We start from the raw sequence: 12060 nt of genomic DNA, 5'->3' as shown, positions 1-12060 counted from the left end.
TTTCATTTGGAGATTGCAAGATGATCGTAGAGTTGTGAATGGATGATTTTGGAAAATCTATGGAGGTAACGATGCTTATGAGTGAGATTTTTTTTTGTTGGATTCAACGACGATGACGAAAACACACGCAAAGCCTAGAAAGAGAACAAGAAAGAAGATGGGTAATCTTTAGAAAATTCCAAATATTTTGGTTATTGATAAAAAGTAATGAAAAAGCCCAAAATTTTTGAACAATTAATGAAAACCCCAAAATTTAGATCAATTAACAAAAAAAAAAGACGAGATGCCAACTAAATATGTGAAACCAACTATGAAGGGTTATTTTAAAGTTTTAGTTGATATTCTTTCTTTTTTTTAAACAAAATTTAATTTTGAACTAAACCGTAAAGTGACCCAAATATTAGGAATTTATTGAAGATTTTCCATAAATAAACAAGATGTTTAGTAGGTTTAATGTGATGAATCTATGATGTTTATCTAAAACACTATTATATATATATATATATATATATATATATATATATATATATATATATATATATATATATATATATATATATATATACTGTTCTATGAAGCATATTGATCTTTTCAAGAATTTTAAGAGGTATAGGTTCTTAAACAATATGTACAATCTTCCCATGCTTAAAAAAGAGACTGTTACAAATGTTTGATGTATTGTTCCATTTATCCATAAATATTGGTGTTTCCTTATTGTTTTAGTATATTAATTCAAGTATGGTCGGTTTTTTCTTACATGTCTGCCTATATCTTGCCCTATCTCACGTAATGATCCCTTAATCATCTTGAAGACCTATTAAAATCTCTATGTGCATTTTCCCCTCCTACGATCCCATATATGCCTCCTCAGCCAATCCCCATTTAGTTATCTTTTCACTACACATTCTTTCTCTTTCTTCCTCTCTATTGCTTAATTTAACAACCATTGGTGAAGAATTGTTAGCTTGATTAGGGGGGTGTTCTTACACCATAATCATAGATGCTGCTACGTCTCTTTCCTCTTTAAACCACCCATATCTAGGGTTTCTTCGCCTTCTACCCCTTTCTGTCAAATAAAAATCCTATGATGACCCATCGTTTGCTTCTTTTAGTGAATGCATTTTTATTATTTGATATTTTGCGTGTATGGATGAGACGTAATTCATAGTGAGTGTGCAAATTTGATCGAATTGGCATGTATCTCATATCTTGATTCTTTTAAAACCATTCTTGAGATTATTCAGTATATAAATTACACTTTCATGTCTTCATTCATTGAATATGTGAATTTACCTAATATTTACTTCATGCGTTTCCTTATATCTAACCCTAGTAGTAAATAAAAAATTCAAACCCGCCAAATTTCATATATATATTACATTCCCCTGTGCTTATTTTGTGTGCGTCTATAGGCAATAGATTTACTGATTTTATTTTTACAGAATTTTTTATGGTTTTCTCATCCGAGCGCCAAGTAAGTTCTAATGCTTGGTAATTTTCTTTACTTTCTAATTCACTGACAATTATATAAAATTTTATATCTGCCAGTTTTAGCTATTCTTACTTTGTTATGCTAATTGAGCATGATAATGTTACTGGATTAGTATAAATGATTGAATCTTTTGTGTTGAATTATTATTATTTCCCTTTAAAGTTGACTTCATTAATTAAACTAAATTGTTTACACAGAACCTTATCAGGAAATTAATGGGTATTGTGAATGGGGGACTGGTGGAGGAGGTAATATTCAGACATTCAATATTGATATCGAAAATTCCTCAATCTCCTATAAGACATCTCTCTCCCTTACTAAACCCTCTATTGTCAGCTTTCTTCTCCTCTGTCAACGAGGAAAAAAATCTTTGGAAGGTTTAAGAATTCCATTCTAGGTTACCTATTGATTCGTTCCTTTATGGGTATGGATCATTAAGTGTTTCCATCCACTTTTATGTATGATGACTTCGATATGAATTTGATCAATTTTTTGATTTGGGTTTGTATAGAGTATAGACATGGTCAAATAAAGCTCATATATACTCTCTTGGATTATTTAACTGGTCAAGTTTTTCAAGATAAATTAGATATGCATCATCAGATATCAACTTTGTTTTTTGTTTGGAACACATGTGGTCAATTGATGCTTCTTTAACACCGTTATGCAACAAGGCTATTTTTTTAACTTTTTTTGATCATTGAAGCACAAATAAAATCTTGTCTATTTGTAATTTGACCAATATCATGTGGCTAAAAAATTCGTCTCTAATTACTTAATTTTAGGTAATCGTCTTTTTGATTGACTAATGCATTCTTCTTTTTCTGGAGCCAAGAGAGCACATACGTCATTAGCATCAAACAAACACATATGTTCATGTTCTTTAAATTCTGCAACCCCATTCAATACATCACTTTTCCATAATTGGTGTTATTGATGGATGCAACTGCATATAGTTTATTTTTATCTCCTAATTAATTTCAGTTCCGCACCTGTCTAATTAATTCAACATAGCTATTTCATATTACTTGAGGCTGGCAGCCTTGCATGGCCTGTTGATATTGCCATATCAATATATTTATTTAGGCATTATTTTAATACATTTTAAGTAATATATTGGTTGATTACAAAGTTATTTGATACTTATTGAATTAAATTATATTTTGAAGCCAAATAAGACACTCTTGAAGAATAAGGACCAGAAGTGACAAATATTGGAGCTTGGAAGGACTAGAGCTAAAACGGGAGCTTAACATAGTTTAAAATAAGAAGATTCCAGCAAAAGACCATACTCACGATGTGAACATTACAATCTCATGATGTGAGGAGCGTGATTCTAGAAGATCATTACGTGTAAGCCAATTTCCTTGAGAGATACGGATCACACCATGCTCACGACGTGAGACTCCTATTCTCACGATGTGAGGAATGAATTTTGGAAACTATATATACTCCTTTTCTCATTCGATTTTGGAGGTTGGATCTGATTTTTTGGAGCTAGATTCAAAAGTCAAAGGAGAGCGAAAAACAACTCTTGGGAGAGAGAACGATTCGAGATTGAAGTTTAGAAGATCATAAATAACATTCGGTTTGCATTAATTAAATCATGTCGAATTCTATTGATTTAATGTGCTTATTTTATGCCTTGAGTAGCTAAATTAGTAGAGTTTAGTTTAGTGTAGATGGAACCTAATACTATGAGTTAGTTTCTTATTTTATGGATTATATGAATTAGGTTTATGCATGTGTTTGATTATCATTACCTAGCATGTTAAAGTTTGCATCTTTGTTGCATTGATTCAAGTTAAGTGTAGTTTATGACCATTCAAGTTAAGATAGGATTAACCACATCTTAGATTAAGCGATAAAGGTAATGACATTAGATGTGTTGGAGAACATAATTTGATCATAATTGTGTTTAGATATCTTACATAGCCCAATCATCATTAATAATTAACTTTGTGTTGGCTTATGTATGACCGGTATATAGTTGTTCATGAATTGGTCAAAATATTAGTAGATCGGATTGAGATTTATAATTACAAATAAATTGGTAACCAACTTTATTAACCCATAAATAAGAGCTAATCGTAAGAAAAAATGTGGATTTGAAACTAAACGACAGTGTTTTTAATATCAATAACAGTCGTTCTTAGTTATTTGTTTGTTAGTTTTAAGTTAATTTGAACTTGCAAAATTATATAAAACACCCTTTTAATTATCATTTGATTTAGATTAATTTTTAGTAATTATTTTAATATACTGAATTCGTTCCGTGTGTTCGATATACGACTATTCGTGCTATTCTATTTTGGATTAGGTCCACTGTCTTAATCGTAATAGTTCGTTAAATTAGTTGGTTTAAACTAGTATATAAATTTACGTACCAAGTTTTTTGGTGTCGTTGCTGGGGAGCGGCTATTTCAGTTATTAGTTTAAGTGCTTTAAGTTAATCGATCCTTTTTGTGGGGTAAAAACCGCAAAAATTTATTTTTTTGCAAAAATTAATTTTGCCTGAAACACTGAACTCACGATGTGAGCAGTCAAGTCTGAAGATGTGAGCTTGGAAATTTAACAATTATTTTGTTTTTACATGTTGGTTTTCTCTATTTAATTTACCACGAGGTGGCAATAATTACCACGTCGTGATAATCGAACAATAGGTTTTTATTATCTAGTTTTAGTTAGTTTTTATGTTTTTCAGTAGTATATGACCCGTGGATCAAGGACACCATTGACACCACCATTTGAAGATCCCGAGTCAACATTTCATAGAGAGAAGAACAAACACATTGTAGAATCAAGCAACAAGCCTGTAAAAGAAATCAAGTTCAAGAGCTTTGAGAAGACTCCTAACAAAAACGAATCTGGTTACGAGCCCAAAACAAAATTAGAAAAAGAAGACAGCGAACCTAAAAGCAAGAAAAATATGAGATGGCAAACATTGTGGACATGTCTATGAAGGCATACAAGAAGTGAATTCGTGAGGTCACCGGTTCGGGCCTTGTGCAACCAACAATTCCCGCCACCACCAACATTGAGCACAAGGGACACATTCTTTTTGTACTATAGGATATTAAGTTCTACAGGAAAGATCATGAAGATTCATACAAACACCTTGATGAAGTCAATGACATCGCTACTTATTTCAAAATTCCAAATGTCCCACGAGAAACAGTGTTGTTATGAATGCTTCTAGTTACGTTCAAAGGAGCAGCTAAATATTGGTTGAAGGCAATCCCACCCAGTGAAATCGCCATAAGGGCACAAATGCGTGAATAATTCCTCCAAAAGTTTTGCCGACCATCAAAGGTTTCTAAAATTAATAAGGTCATAGCCAATTTTGAACAACAAGCGGGGGAATCATTGTATGAAGCATGGGAACGATACATTCGGTTGCTAAGAAATTGTCCCCAAAATGATCTTAATGTGCAATAAGAAGTCTTGATCTTTTCTGATGGGGTAAACGTGATGAGAAAGCAACTCCTTGATTCTCAAGGACCATTAACAAAGAAGAATCCCGCTGAATTAAGGAGTTAAACGAAGAATTATCCAAGAATTCAAGGGAATACCACAACCCTCGACAAGACGGAGAAAAGGGTATCGGAAATGGTGCTTCACAAGACATGGCAATAGTTTTGGCAATGTTAAATACATGGATGGAAGAATTATGAAGACAGCACAATCCATAGACGCGATACGTGTAGGTTGTGAAAAATATAATGGTGGATTTAACCAAGGATTGGCATTTAGATGAAAATGGGAATAGAAAAGCTCAAATTTGTTATTCTAGTGGAGACCAATTTAATGAAGACTGGAGAAGGCCAAAGAAAGAATGGTTACCGTATGAAGAGTACAAGAAGCAAAATCAAGAAAATTATAGGTAAACTGGACAAGGCTTTTACCAAAGAGAACAACCACAACCTGAGAAGAAGGTGGACTTAGAGTCAATACTTAATAGGTTCATGGAGGCTTCTAAAAAATGACACGATGCAGTTGATGCCACCGTGAGAAATCATCAAGCGTCCATCAAAAACATTGAGGCTCAACTTGGGCAATTAACTACACTAGTTAATGAACAGTTACCACCTAAAATTCCCGATAACAAACCACAACCTTGATGGGTTTTATGCATAAGAAGCATTCCTATGTGCTCATACAAACCCTAATGCTTGGATCTAGGTTTCTCTATTGGACATGCTTTGATTCCAAGACTTAGATGTTGGAATAGTGTCTAAGGCTGCAACTATATTAGGCAAGTATTTGACCCGGTTGTGTATGGTCCTTTTGGGTTGCCTTCACCATAACAACTTGATAGGATGATTTATTAAGAGAGAGTAAATATTATTAATATGTTATGCGAATAATATAAAGAATAATATTGTTATTTGATTAATATAAGTCATAGAATTAATTGGAATTAATTTGGTGACTTAAAGAGATTAATTAAATAAAAGGGTATAAACTATCAACTGTTTGATAGTTAAACTTTAGACTGTAAATCCATATAGATATACAATGGACGGATTCTAGAAGCTAGGTTAGCTTCAAAATCGTCCAAGGGGTTATCTATGGAAAGGATTTGGATAGCCTTAAGAGAAGATTATCCAATTAGGGTTTAGGTTGTAACCCTTAAGGAGTCTACAAGTATAAATAGACCCTATGACTAAGGGAAATCGGCACTTCACCTAAAGTAAGAGAACCCTGGCCGATTTCCTCCCCTCTCCTCTCTCCCAAAATCATCTTCCTTGCTATTGGTGTTTGTAAGCCATTAGAGGAGTGACAATTGTGACTCTAGAAGCTCCAAGACAACAAGAACAACAAGGAATTCAAAGGTATGATTCTAGATCTGTTTCAATATTGTTATTACACCTAAATAGTCATTAGAAGTCTTGGATTCAAAGCATGTTTAATTAGAAAGCCTAGATCTAGGCATTAGGGTTTTGCATGCGTACATAGGAAAGTTCTTATGGCTAAACCCCATCAGTGGTATCAGAGCCTAGCTTGGTTTTCATTAAATTGTTGCTTAATTTTATGAAACATAACTGCAAAATTCGTTTTTTGTGTTTCTAAGTCATGGACACGGTGAGTTCCAAAGTGGACTCGGCGAGTTGGCCTGACTCGGCGAGTCCCTTTGTGCACTCGGCGAGTCAAAGCATCAGGAATGGCCAGATTCGGGATTTCTTCATAATTATCTTATGGAAACTTACCTTAATCATATTAGATCAACCCAAATCCGATTTTTTGATATATATATGACTATTATCTTGATCTAATTAAAGATATTTATCAACTAATAAAATATTTAATTTCCTTATATGATAATTAATTAATTATTTTGATTATTTTGGTAATTATCTCAAAAATAAATCTTGAATAAAATCAAATATACATAATTAGGATATTAATTGTTAATTGGAATTATTTGTTATTTGATCCTCCATGTTTTAAATGTTTAAAACTTGCCCTCAAGTTTTGAAATTTATATTTTGTGATTAAAAGTTTTAATTTAGACAATTTAAATTTCAAACCCTAGATTTTAAAAGGTTTAAAATACAACCCTATACTAATATTATATTACTAGAATAATATATATATATATATATATATATATATATATATATATATATATATATATATATATATATGTATGTATGTATAACTAAATGCTAGTCTTACCGTTAGTAGGCCTCATTCACGAAGCCGATCTATAAGGTGGGTATAAGGTTGCGGCCTATAAAATGGTGCTTAATGGGTGTACACTCACACCCACCGCTTGCTTGATTGGTGGAGGGTCGTTAGCCGAACGGGTAGGATAGGGCAACCTCATCCTCTCATTAAAAGTATAACAAGTAATAGAAAGTAACTACACATATTTTAAAATTTCCCAATCTTAGTTACTTTAGGAAAAGTGAATTGATGCAATCCCATGAAATTACACTTTGCACCCTTGCTAAGAAGTTAGTGGAGCGTGTGTGGTTTACCGGCACACTAATTGGTTCTAAGCAAAGGTGGCAAAGGGTGATTCATTTTTTATCATAGTTCGATGGAGCGTGTGTGGTTTACCGGCACATCGAATAGGTGATCGTTACAATGAAGGTACCATGTGAATTTGCATGGTAATTCACACCCGCTTTGTAATCCTCGGTATCCCAGTCACAAACTAGAGGGGCATATCGAGATTTAAACATGCCATTGAATAGTTTCAATGAATCTCATCCGAACCTAGGAATTCTCAAAAAAAAACATTTAGGACTAATAGTTAGGTTATGTAGTGGAGAATTAGTGAATCGTCATTCACTTACCTTCAATTTATTTGCATGTTAGATTACGGCATCTCTTTTCTAGTATGTAAATGTTATTGTTGGATCCTAGACCTAATTTTTCTTATTGGGTGATAATTAGGGATTCTTATTCTAATCTATCTTTGTCCTTTTCTTTTAAAGATGTCGAACTTAAACAACGTTGCTGCTAGTTCTTTCACGTTGATGAGCCTTTGCCAAAAGGTCACCTTCGATGGAACGAACTTTAGCGAATGGATAAGATACATTCGCACCATTGCTCTCTATGAGGATAAGGAGTATGTCCTCGATGAGAAGCTCGAGAAGATCAACCCTGAAATCGCTACTCCGGCTGAAATCACCGCTTTTGAAACTCATGAGCGAGATGCAACGAAGGTACATTGCATCATGATTGCCACCATGAACTCCGAATTCCAAAAGTCCTACGAGGACATGTACCCGTACGAGATGCATCAAGACTTATTGGAGAGATACCACCAGAACGCGAGACAAGAGCGTTATGAGATTTTCACAACATGATTTCCGCTAAGATGGGTCATGGAGAATCTCTTACTGTGCACCTGCAAAAGATGCAAAGGTATGTCGACCGCCTTCGCAAGTTAAATGTTGACTTTGGAGAAGACTTGGCGATCGACATGGTGCTTCACTCTTTGCCTCTGATGTACAATCAATTTAGGATGACCTACCACATGAACAAAGAGGAGGTCACCCTAAGCAAACTCCAAGGTCTCTTGAGGGTCGCTGAGAGCAACTTCAAAGACAATTCTGTTGCACCAACTCCCAATCCGCCTGCTGCTCCTGTCTTGCCTATTGTCAAGGAAAGGGAAAGAAGAGGAAGGCTTCGTCTAAGAACTATCGCAAGGTTGAAACCCGAGATGGTGCCTCTTCTAGTGGAACCAAAGTTGATCCCGCTAAGCCCTGCCCTAACCCGAAGGAGGCAGAGTGCCACCACTGCCACAAGATAGGACATTGGAAGAGAAGCTGCCCAGAGTACCTGCAAGCCATCAAGGAAGGAAAGATCAAGCCATCTTTCGCAGGTATATACACAATTAAATCTAACGATTCTAATCATGCTATTTCTTGGGTTCTTGATACCGGTTGTGGTTACCACATTTGATCTAATGTGCAGGGACTAAGAAGAAGTAGGGATGTGGAGCAAGGAAGAATCAATCTAATCATGGGGAACAGAAGATCGTTGCCTGTGACCAAGATTGGAGTGTATTCTTTAGTGCTTAGGAATAATTTGTGTTTAGATTTGAACAATTGTTGCTATTCGCCATAAATGGCTAGAAACATCATTTCATTTCATGGTTTATATAGACAAGGTTTTAGATTTTCTTTTAATAATGAGAATGGTTCTATTTTAGCTTATCTAAATGGTGTCTTTTACTTTGAAGCTATACCATGCAATGGAATTTATGAAACTGTTATGATTGTTGATAACTTAGGAAATGATGTTTTGAACATAGATTCTTCCACTAGTATGGATAAAGCATCCTTGTGGCATTGTCGTCTTAGACATGTCAACAAGAAGCGCATAGCCCAACTCCAAAAGGATGGAGTGTTGGAGTCATTCGACCTTAGGGAAGATGACACATGCGAGTCTTGTTTACTTGGAAAGATGACTAAATCACCCTTCACGAGTACGTGTGAAAAGGGTGAGGGTCTATTGGACCTAATACATACCGATGTATGTGGACCGTTTAGATCAACCACAAAGGATGGAAATCGCTTCTACGTGACCTTTACCGATGATTATAGTAGATATGGGTATATCTATTTAATCTAGCAAAAGTCAGAAACCTTTGAAAAGTTCAAAGAGTTCAAGAATGAAGTGGATAATCAATTGGGCAGGAAAATCAAGATGCTTTGATCCGATCGAGGAGGAGAGTACCTAAGTCTTGAATTCCACGATTATCTCAAGGAGTGTGGAATAGTTTCACAATTGACGCCTCCTAGGACACCGCAGTTGAATGGTGTGGCACAAAGGCGTAATCGAACATTATTGGATATGGTTCGCTCTATGATGAGTCGTGCTTCACTACCTATCTCTTTTTGGGGGTATGCCTTAGAGACTGCCGCCCATATCCTTAACCGAGTCCCTACTAAGAAGGTTGCCAAAACACCTCACGAGATGTGGACAGGGAAAGCTCCCTCGTTGGCACATATCAAGGTTTGGGGTTGCGAGGCTTTCATAAGACTAGATACTCACGACAAGCTTGAACCTCGTAGTGAGCGATGTATTTTCATCGGCTACCCGCAGACATCCTTTGGATATCTCTTCTATAGACCGAAGGACAATGTTGTCTTTGTTGCGAGGAGAGGAGTTTTCCGAGAGCGATAGCTCATAGGCCAAGGAGACAGTGGGAGGCAAATCAAGCTTGAAGAGATTCAAGAGTCGATAGATGAAGGAACCTCTACCGCTGGCACTCAACCCAAGGAGGAAACTCCGGTTGAACCTATTGACGATTCCTTATCTCTTAGACATTCCGATAGATTTAGAGTTCATCCCCAGTTTTATGGTTTTCATATTACTACCGAAGGGGACACGTATATTAGTGATGGTACACTAATAAATCTTGATGAACCTAATAGCTATAAGGAAGCCATGGCAGGCCCAGAATCTGCAAAGTGGAAAGAGGCCATGGATAGCGAGATCCAATCCATGTATGACAACCAAGTTTGGAATTTGGTTGATTATGTGCCCGGACGTAAGACCGTTGGGTGCAAATGGATCTTCAAGAAGAAGACCGACGTGGATGGAAACGTACACACATATAAAGCACGATTGGTCGCGAAGGGCTTTACTCAAACTCCCGGAGTTGACTATGATGAGACCTTCTCACCAGTTGTGAAGATAAAATCTATTGGAGTGATGCTAGCAATTGCCGCATTTCATAATTATGAGATTTGGCAAATGGATGTCAAGACCTCTTTCCTTAATGGAAAGTTGGCTGAGGATGTTTACATGGCTCAGCCAGAGGGGTTTGTGGATCCGAAGCATCCAAATAGAGTGTGTAAGCTTGAGAAGTCCATTTATGGACTTAAGTAAGCGTCTCGCAGATGGAATCTTTGCTTCGATGAGAAAGTCAAAGAGTTTGGATTTGTACGAAGCGAAGACAAATCATGTGTATATGTCAAAGCCAGTGGGAGTATAGTTAGCTTCCTCGTTCTATATGTTGATGACATATTACTCATAGGAAACGACATCCTGACTCTGCAGGAGGTTAAGTCCTGGCTCGGGAAGTGCTTCGCTATGAAGGACCTCAAAAAGGCTTCCTACATTTTGGGAATAAGGATAGTAAGAGAAAGAAGTAAGAGACTAATTGGACTTAGTCAGAATACTTACTTGGATAAAGTACTAAAACGATTTAGTATGGAAAACTCGAAGAAGGGAGAATTACCGATACAAAGTAATGCCAAGTTGAGTAAGACTCAAAGTCCGAGTACCGAAGCTGAGATAGCAGAAATGAGCTGAGTACCATACGCTTCCGCAGTTGGCTCAATCATGTACGCTATGACTTGTACTCGCCCTGATGTAGCCTTCGCTTTGAGTATGGTTAGCAGATATCAAGGGAATCCTGGCAGAGCACATTGGATTGCGGTGAAGAATATCCTTAAGTACCTTCGGAGGATGAAGGAATGGTTCTTAGTCCTCGGAGGGAGTGAAGACTTGAAGGTGCGAGGGTATAGTGACGCCAATTTTCAGACCGACAGGGACAACTACCGTTCGCAGTCGGGCTGGGTCTTTACCCTAAATGAAGGAGCAGTGACATGGAAGAGTTCCAAGCAGGAAACCGTAGCTGATTCAACGTGCGAATCAGAGTACATTGCAGCGAGCGAAGTGTTGAAGGAGGAAATATGGCTAAAGAACTTCATCGGTGATCTTGGAGTTGTACCTGCCATAAAGGAGCCCATGGAGATTTTCTGTGATAACGAAGGAGCGGTTGCCTTGACCAAGGAACCGAGGGATCATGGTAGATCAAGACATATCGACAGAAAATATCACTTCATTAGACATCGGACAACTCGTAGTGAAGAGGATATCATCAGAAGATAACCCAGCAGATCCGCTTACGAAGGGACTGAGTAGGGTTAAGCACTTGCAGCACGCTAGGAGTATTGGGCTGAAGGATGATATTAGCATAGATTAGATAGTATTAGAAACGTGTAATAGATAAATGTAATTAACATTTGATAATTAAATAAAGGAGTTTTATTTATGAGTAATGTTACTGTCTTATGTTAATTGTTTACCTATTGTTT

At 36.3% G+C, this 12060-nt stretch overlaps 1 non-coding gene across 1 annotated transcript; it reads right to left on the bottom strand.

Moving 5' to 3' along the window:
• Window positions 1–4810: 4810 nt before the first annotated feature.
• Window positions 4811–4917, bottom strand: LOC111915075 (small nucleolar RNA R71). Its single transcript, XR_002858028.1, has one exon. It is a non-coding gene; the product is annotated as a small nucleolar RNA R71 (small nucleolar RNA).
• Between the last annotated feature and the right edge of the window lie 7143 nt (window positions 4918–12060).

This window comes from Lactuca sativa, chromosome 9 (genome assembly GCF_002870075.4).
Source record: "Lactuca sativa cultivar Salinas chromosome 9, Lsat_Salinas_v11, whole genome shotgun sequence".
Taxonomy (NCBI): Eukaryota; Viridiplantae; Streptophyta; class Magnoliopsida; order Asterales; family Asteraceae; genus Lactuca; species Lactuca sativa.
This window is presented reverse-complemented; position numbering and strand designations above follow the sequence as displayed.